We start from the raw sequence: 7,302 nt of genomic DNA on the forward strand, positions 1-7,302 counted from the left end.
AATCTTTATGTAAAATATGCTTGTAAAACTTTTGGTGTTTAAAGTCCTTTTTGTAATATATTTTAAATCTCCTAAGACTTTGTTATATATTAATGCATCTTTTATGAACGTTTTATCTCCAGAAAATGTCAACTTTTGAGATTGAGGACGAAGAAATGTGTCTAGCAGATAGTGCTACTATGCACTCAATATTTAGAGATAAAAAATATTTCTCCTCTCTCAAAATGAATGACTCCGCTAAAAGCGTGAGCACTATATCTGGAAATGCAAAGATTATAATGGACTTTGGCGAAGCCAATTTTTCAATGCCAAGGGGAACAAAATTTGAAATAAAAGATGCATTATATTCCCCTAAGTCTCAACGAAACTTGATAAGTTTCAGAGATATCCAAAGAAATGGATATCATATAAAGACTATGAATAAGAATGGCATTGAATATCTTTGCATCAAATCCGAGGAAAAACATATATTGGAAGAGTTACCAATGTTATCCTCTGGATTATATTGCACAAAAATAAATGTATTCGCATCGTATGTTACAGTAAACTCAAAGTTTACTAATACGTTTAAGATTTGGCATGAGAGACTTGGACATCCTGGTTCAATCATGATGCGAAAAATTGTGCAAAATTCTAATGGCCACTCGTTAAAAAACCAGAAAATTTATTGTTCTGGTGAGTTTTCATGTGATGCATGTTCTCAAGAAAAACTTATAATTAGGCCATCGCCAACCAAAGTCGGGAATGAATTGCCAATATTCTTAGAGAGAACACATGGTGATATATGTGGACCTATCCACCCTTCATGCGGGCCATTTCGTTATTTTATGGTAATGATTGACGCATCTAGTAGATGGTCATATGTGTGTCTTTTGACAACACGAAATACGGCTTTCGCAAAATTCATTTCCCAAATAATCAGGTTAAAAGCACAATTCCCTGATTATGCCATAAAGAAAGTAAGGCTTGATAACGCTGGTGAATTCACTTCACAAGCCTTTAATGAATATTGTATGTCAATGGGAATTGATGTTGAACATCCGGTCCCTCATGTTCATAGACAAAATGGCATGGCTGAATCTTTGATTAAACGGTTACAACTCATTGCTAGACCGTTGATATTAAGAACAAAACTCCCAATTTCTATATGGGGTCATGCTATATTGCATGCTGCAGCGTTAGTCCAAATACGACCAAGTGCATACAATACATATTCCCCTTTACAATTAACGTCTGGTCAAGAACCAAACATTTCTCATCTCCGTGTTTCTGGATGTGCGGTTTATGTTCCTATAGCCCCACCGCAAAGAACAAAAATATTGCCACAAAGGAGATTGGGAATATATGTCGGTTATGCATCACCGAGTATCATAAATTATCTTGAACCACAAACTGGTGATATGTTTACAGCACGTTTTGCTGATTGCCATTTTAATGAAGATGAATTTCCAGCGTTAGGGGGAGGAATTAAACAGGTACCAAAAGAGATTACATGGAATGCACCATCTTTGGTACATCTTGATCCCCCTACGAATCAACGTGAGCTGGAAGTTCAGAAAATTGTACATTTACAAAATTTGGCAAATCAATTACCAGATGCATTCACAGATACAAAAAGGGTGACAAAATCACATATTCCCGCTGCAAATGCACCATCAAGAGTTGAAATTCCTAGAGAGGAAATCGATGGGAAAAAGGTTAATGAGCCTAAAGTTCAATTGAAACGGGGGAGGCCAATAGGTTCTAAAGATAAAAATCCCCGAAAGAAAAAGAAAATAGGAGACGGAAATGAAAAGGTTCAAGAGGAACCAAGTGAAGAAAAAAGTCATCAGGAAGACGATACAGAAAATTATGAGATCTCTATTAACTATGCCCAAGATGGAAAATTATGGGCTAGAGATGAAATCGATGATGATAATGGAATATTTTCTTTTTCTGTATCTAAAGAGATTGATTATGAAAATGATGATCCTGATCCAAGGTCTGTGTCAGAGTGCCAACAAAGGCCTGACTGGGAGAAATGGAAAAGTGCAATGCAAACTGAATTGTTCTCCCTTAATAAAAGAAATGTCTTCGGACCTATTGTCACTGCATCTAATGGTATAAAACCTGTTGGGTGCAAGTGGGTTTTCGTGAGAAAAAGAAAAGAGAAAGATGAGATAACACGATATAAAGCCCGACTCGTTGCACAAGGTTTTTCTCAAAGGCCGGGAATTGATTATGAGGAAACATATTCTCCGGTCATGGATGCAATTACATTCAGGTACTTAATGAGTCTAACAGCTTCTAATAATTTAGAAATGTACCTTATGGATGTAGTGACAGCGTATTTATATGGATCATTGGATAATGAAATACACATGAAAATTCCAGAAGGATTTAAGGTTCCTGAGACTTTAAAGGAAAAGCCTAATGAGATATATGCGGTAAAATTACAGCGATCACTTTACGGATTAAAACAATCCGGACGCATGTGGTATAATCGCTTAAGCGATTACTTATTGAAGAAAGGGTATGTAAATAATGAAATATGCCCTTGCGTCTTTATAAAGAAATCCTCATCGGGAATTGTGATCATTGCTGTATATGTTGATGATCTCAATATAATTAGAACTCAAAAGGAGATTGATGATGCTAGAACTCATATGAAAGAAGAGTTCGAAATGAAAGATCTTGGAAAGACAAAATTTTGTCTCGGTCTTCAAATAGAACATCTCCAAGATGGAGTATTTGTGCATCAGTCAAATTATACGAAAAAGATTTTAAAGCATTTCTATATGGATAAAGCGACTCCTTTGAGTACTCCAATGGTCGGTAGGTCTCTGAATGTTGATACAGATCCATTCAGACCTTGTGAAGAGAATGAAGAAATACTTGGTCCCGAAGTACCTTATATGAGTGCTATCGGTGGACTTATGTATCTTGCAAATTGTACCCGACCAGACATTGCATTTGCAACTAATTTACTTGCAAGATACAACTCAGTGCCTACCCGCAGGCACTGGAATGGAAGTAAGCACATATTCCGCTATCTTCAAGGTACGATTGACTTGGGATTGTTGTATCGTAGAAACTCTGCGTTTGGTCTAGTTGGTTTTGCAGATGCAGGATATTTATCAGATTCAAATAAATCCCGATCCCAAAGTGGATATGTTTTCACAATTGGAGGAACTGCAATCTCATGGCGCTCACAGAAACAGACTTTGGTCGCCACTTCCTCAAATCATGCAGAAATAATTGCTCTTCATGAAGCATCGAGGGAATGTGTATGGCTCAGATCAGTGACTAACCATATACAAGAATCAAGTGGAATAGTCACCAAGAAAGAGCCAACAACATTATTCGAAGACAATGCTGCTTGTGTTGCTCAAATCAAAGAAGGTTACATCAAGAGCGACAGGATAAAGCATATACCTCCAAGATTTTTCTCCTACACTCAAGAACTCGAGCAAAAGAAGGAAGTTGATATTCAACACATCCGCTCAAGTGACAATGCAGCAGATCTATTCACAAAATCGCTTCCGACTACCATATTCAGAAAGCATATTCATAGCATCGGGATGCGTCATCTACGAGATCTTTGAAGAAAAGACCACTCATATCTTTTCCAGGGGGAGATTACGTCACTGTACTCTTTTTCCCTTGTCATGGTTTTTATCCCAATGGGTTTTTTAATGATAAGGTTTTTAACGAGGCAGTACGTAATTCTCTAGTGATGAATATTCAAGGGGGAGTGTTATAAAGAAGTGATTATTCATCACTAAACATGACACATGTTTTAACACTTGTCATGTTTCTCTCTTTTGATTAAGTGACTCATCACTTGTTTTGTACTATAAATATGTGATGAATGTGAGATATAGACAATATAAGAAAAAAAAAAGATGTGTTAGTGTTCCTCACCCTCTCCCTCACCATCACGTTTCTTATCTAGTTTCTTTGTGCAATTATACAATTGCATAAACATAAATATATACATACACATATATATATATATATATATATAATAACCTTCTATATTTGCGTTATTATCTACAATACAAAACACATAGATGGGTTTTTATTTTACTTTTGGACAACATACGTAAATGGTTATATTACCTCATTGTACACATTAAGATGCTATATGTTATGTTTTTGGTCAATATATTTCCATTTGACCAATTCTCTCAAATGTACAAGGCAAAAATTGGCTCATGGTGTTATAATTTAAGGTCATCTGGGAGAATCACTTTTGTTTGTTCTTCAAGAAACCCTTCAATTACTCTATAAAGAAACCCTAAAAATAAGTTACTTTGCGCTGGGTTACATGTAACGAGAGTCATGTGATCCTTGTTTGTAGGAGATGACGACCATTGAACTTCAACATGAAGCCTCCTGAAACGCTATTACATGCTTCTGGTTATTAAAAGACACACATAATTATTTTCAATTCTTTCTTCATCGTGAATCCAACGATTTCCTCTCTGGGAATTTAATTGTAATGAAACAATGGACTTTTAAATTCGTCTGGTTGATCTATCATCATGTGTATAAAGCCAACTTCCTTTTATTTCTTTTGTACCCAAAAAAAAAACTAACTCTTTCTAATGACTTCGATAGGGTTCTTTGAAGCATCCATAGCTTTCTTTTGCTTTCTCATATTCTACTGCTGCCGCACCAAGAAACCCTTTGGAAGGTGTCCATGGAACTGGCCGGTTCTTGGCATGCTTCCTGGTGTAGTCATGAGGTTACACCGCGCCTATGACTCCATCGTGGAGGTTTTCGAGAACTCCAACTTGACCTTCCAATTCAAGGGCCCATGGTTTACTGGAATGGATATATTAGGCACGGTTGATCCAGCTAATATAAATTATATGATGAGCTCAAACTTCTCAAATTACTACAAAGGTCCTGAGTTCCATGAAATTTTTGAATCTTTTGGAGACGGGATCATCAACACGGACTACGAGCTATGGAGACAATGGAGGAAGACATCTCAGTCTATATTCCACCAACAAAGCTACCAAACTATTTCAACAACTATCACGAAAAGTAAGCTCAAAGACGGGCTTGTACCTCATTTCAATCATTTCGCAGAGGAAAAGATGGTGGTGGAGTTGCAAGATGTGTTCCTGAGATTCATGTTCGATACAACCTTCATGTTAATAACTGGGTCAGATCCTGGAAGTGTCGCCATTGAATTGCCAGAAGTTGAGTTTGCAACGGCTTTTGATGATGTTGGAGAAGCGATTTTTTATAGACATATTACACCAAGATTCTTATGGAAGCTGCAAAAATGGATTGGAATCGGAGCAGAGAAGAAGATGATGAAAGCTGATGCCACTTTAACTCGTGTTTGTAACAAATATATATCAGCCAAGAGAGAAGAGGTAAGATCACAAGGGAATGCTGACAAATCCAATGGAGAAGATCATGAAGTTCTTTTGACTTCCTTCATAAAGCTAGATACAACCAAGTACGACCTCTTGAATCCTGGTGATAATAAGTTTCTCCAAGACTTCACAGTGAACTTCATGGCAGCTGGAAGAGATTCAACAGCTATTGCACTAACTTGGTTCTTCTGGAATCTTTCTGAAAACCCTAACGTGTTAACCAAGATTCTCCAAGAGATCAACAACACAAATCTACCAAAAACTGGAAGTGATCATCAAGACATGTTATTGTACTTGAATAAGCTGGTATATTTACATGCTGTATTGAGTGAATCAATGAGACTCTAGCCACCAATTCCATTCGAACGCAAGTCTCCAATCAAACCAGATGTGCTTCCAAGTGGGCATAAAGTCGAATCAAATATCAATATCATGATCAGTATTTACGCGATGGGGAGAATGAAAGCCGTATGGGGAGAAGACGCGAGAGATTTTAAGCCAGAGAGATGGATCACAGAGACAGGAGGGTTGAGACATGAGCCTGCTTACAAGTTTTTATCGTTCAACGCTGGCCCAAGATCATGTATAGGTAAGAATTTAGCTATTAATCTAATGAAGACAGTGATCGTGGAAATATTACAAAACTATGAGATTAAGGTCGTCAATGGACAAAAGATTGAGGCAGAACTTGGTCTTATTCTCCGCATGAAGCATGGGCTAAAAGTCACAATTAATAAAAAATGTTCCAGCTTGGTGTGAAGTTCTGAAAGTCTCTTTTATTTTTCTTTAGCAATCGATATTAAGAATAAGAAGGATGGTCGTCCAAAATTGGTCGACCAATGCTGAATTTGTATTAAACTCTTTCAATCAATAAAAAATGATAATCTTGTTTCCTAAAAAAATATAATGTATTCAATTTAAAAATGGGGTTATGTTATCAATTCGGATGAACTTTAGACGAAATCTGGATGAATTAAGGCGAACATTCATTTTTCTAGACTCTATTTTAGTTATGTGTAAAACTGTTGACGAGTTCTAGTTTGATAATTGGTGTTCTTTAGGTCGGTTAAACGACTTGATTGGTGAAAGAGGTTATATTGCTCTGGGAATTCCGGAACAAAGCACTGTGGCTGATGTATTTCTTATGTCTCGATGGCGAACACATAGACATACTCTGTTCCAATCGGTTGAAGAGGAAATTCTGAGATATAAGCGAGCAAGGGGTTCCTGCAGACCATGACATTTCTTTGTGGAAGAGTTCAGATGGAGTTTACAGGAACAAATTCTCAACTAAAACTACTTGGCATCACATCCGTGTGATTCATCCCACAATGGAGGAACACAAAGTTATTTGGTTCCAGCATGCTACCCCCAAATACGCTTTCTTCACATGGCTAGTGGCGAAGAACAGAATTGCAACTAGCGAAAGAATGCAGCGTTGGAGCCAGCCAGTAAATGTAGGTTGTATCTGTTAGATTGTGGGCTTCCAACTCAAAACCAATTGGCAATGTGTGGAGAGGCCCATATCTTATATATACTACTTAAGATCCTACTCAACTTCCAATGTGGGATATTATATCCCTAATACGCCCCCTCGAGATGATGGCTTCTTTAGGCATCAATCTCGGTATGTTCGGACATGAATCGGCGGGCCAACTATTGGGCTGGACCGATTGTGGATTGGGTTGAGTATGTGCAGACCGGACTCTGATACCATGTTAGATTGTGGGCTTCCAACTCAAAACCAATTGGCAATGAGTAGAGAGGCCCATATCTTACATATACTACTTAAGATCCTACTCAACTTCCAATGTGGGATATTATATCCCTAATAGTATCTTCTGCAGACATCCTTTAGAGACACGAGAACATCTGTTCTTCCAATGTCCTTTCTCCGCGCAGATATGGGAGGCTTTAATGAAGAAGC

General features: G+C 37.5%; 2 pseudogenes; both read left to right on the top strand.

The window, feature by feature from the left end:
* The first annotated feature begins 4,575 nt into the window (after positions 1–4,575).
* LOC104789596 (alkane hydroxylase MAH1 pseudogene) lies at positions 4,576–6,205 on the top strand (annotated as a pseudogene).
* Positions 6,206–6,977: 772 nt separating this feature from the next.
* Positions 6,978–7,086, top strand: LOC147944570 (uncharacterized; annotated as a pseudogene).
* The last annotated feature ends 216 nt before the right edge of the window (positions 7,087–7,302 follow it).

This window comes from Camelina sativa, chromosome 5 (assembly GCF_030686135.1).
Source record: "Camelina sativa cultivar CO46 ecotype springtype chromosome 5, ASM3068613v1".
NCBI lineage: Eukaryota > Viridiplantae > Streptophyta > Magnoliopsida > Brassicales > Brassicaceae > Camelina > Camelina sativa.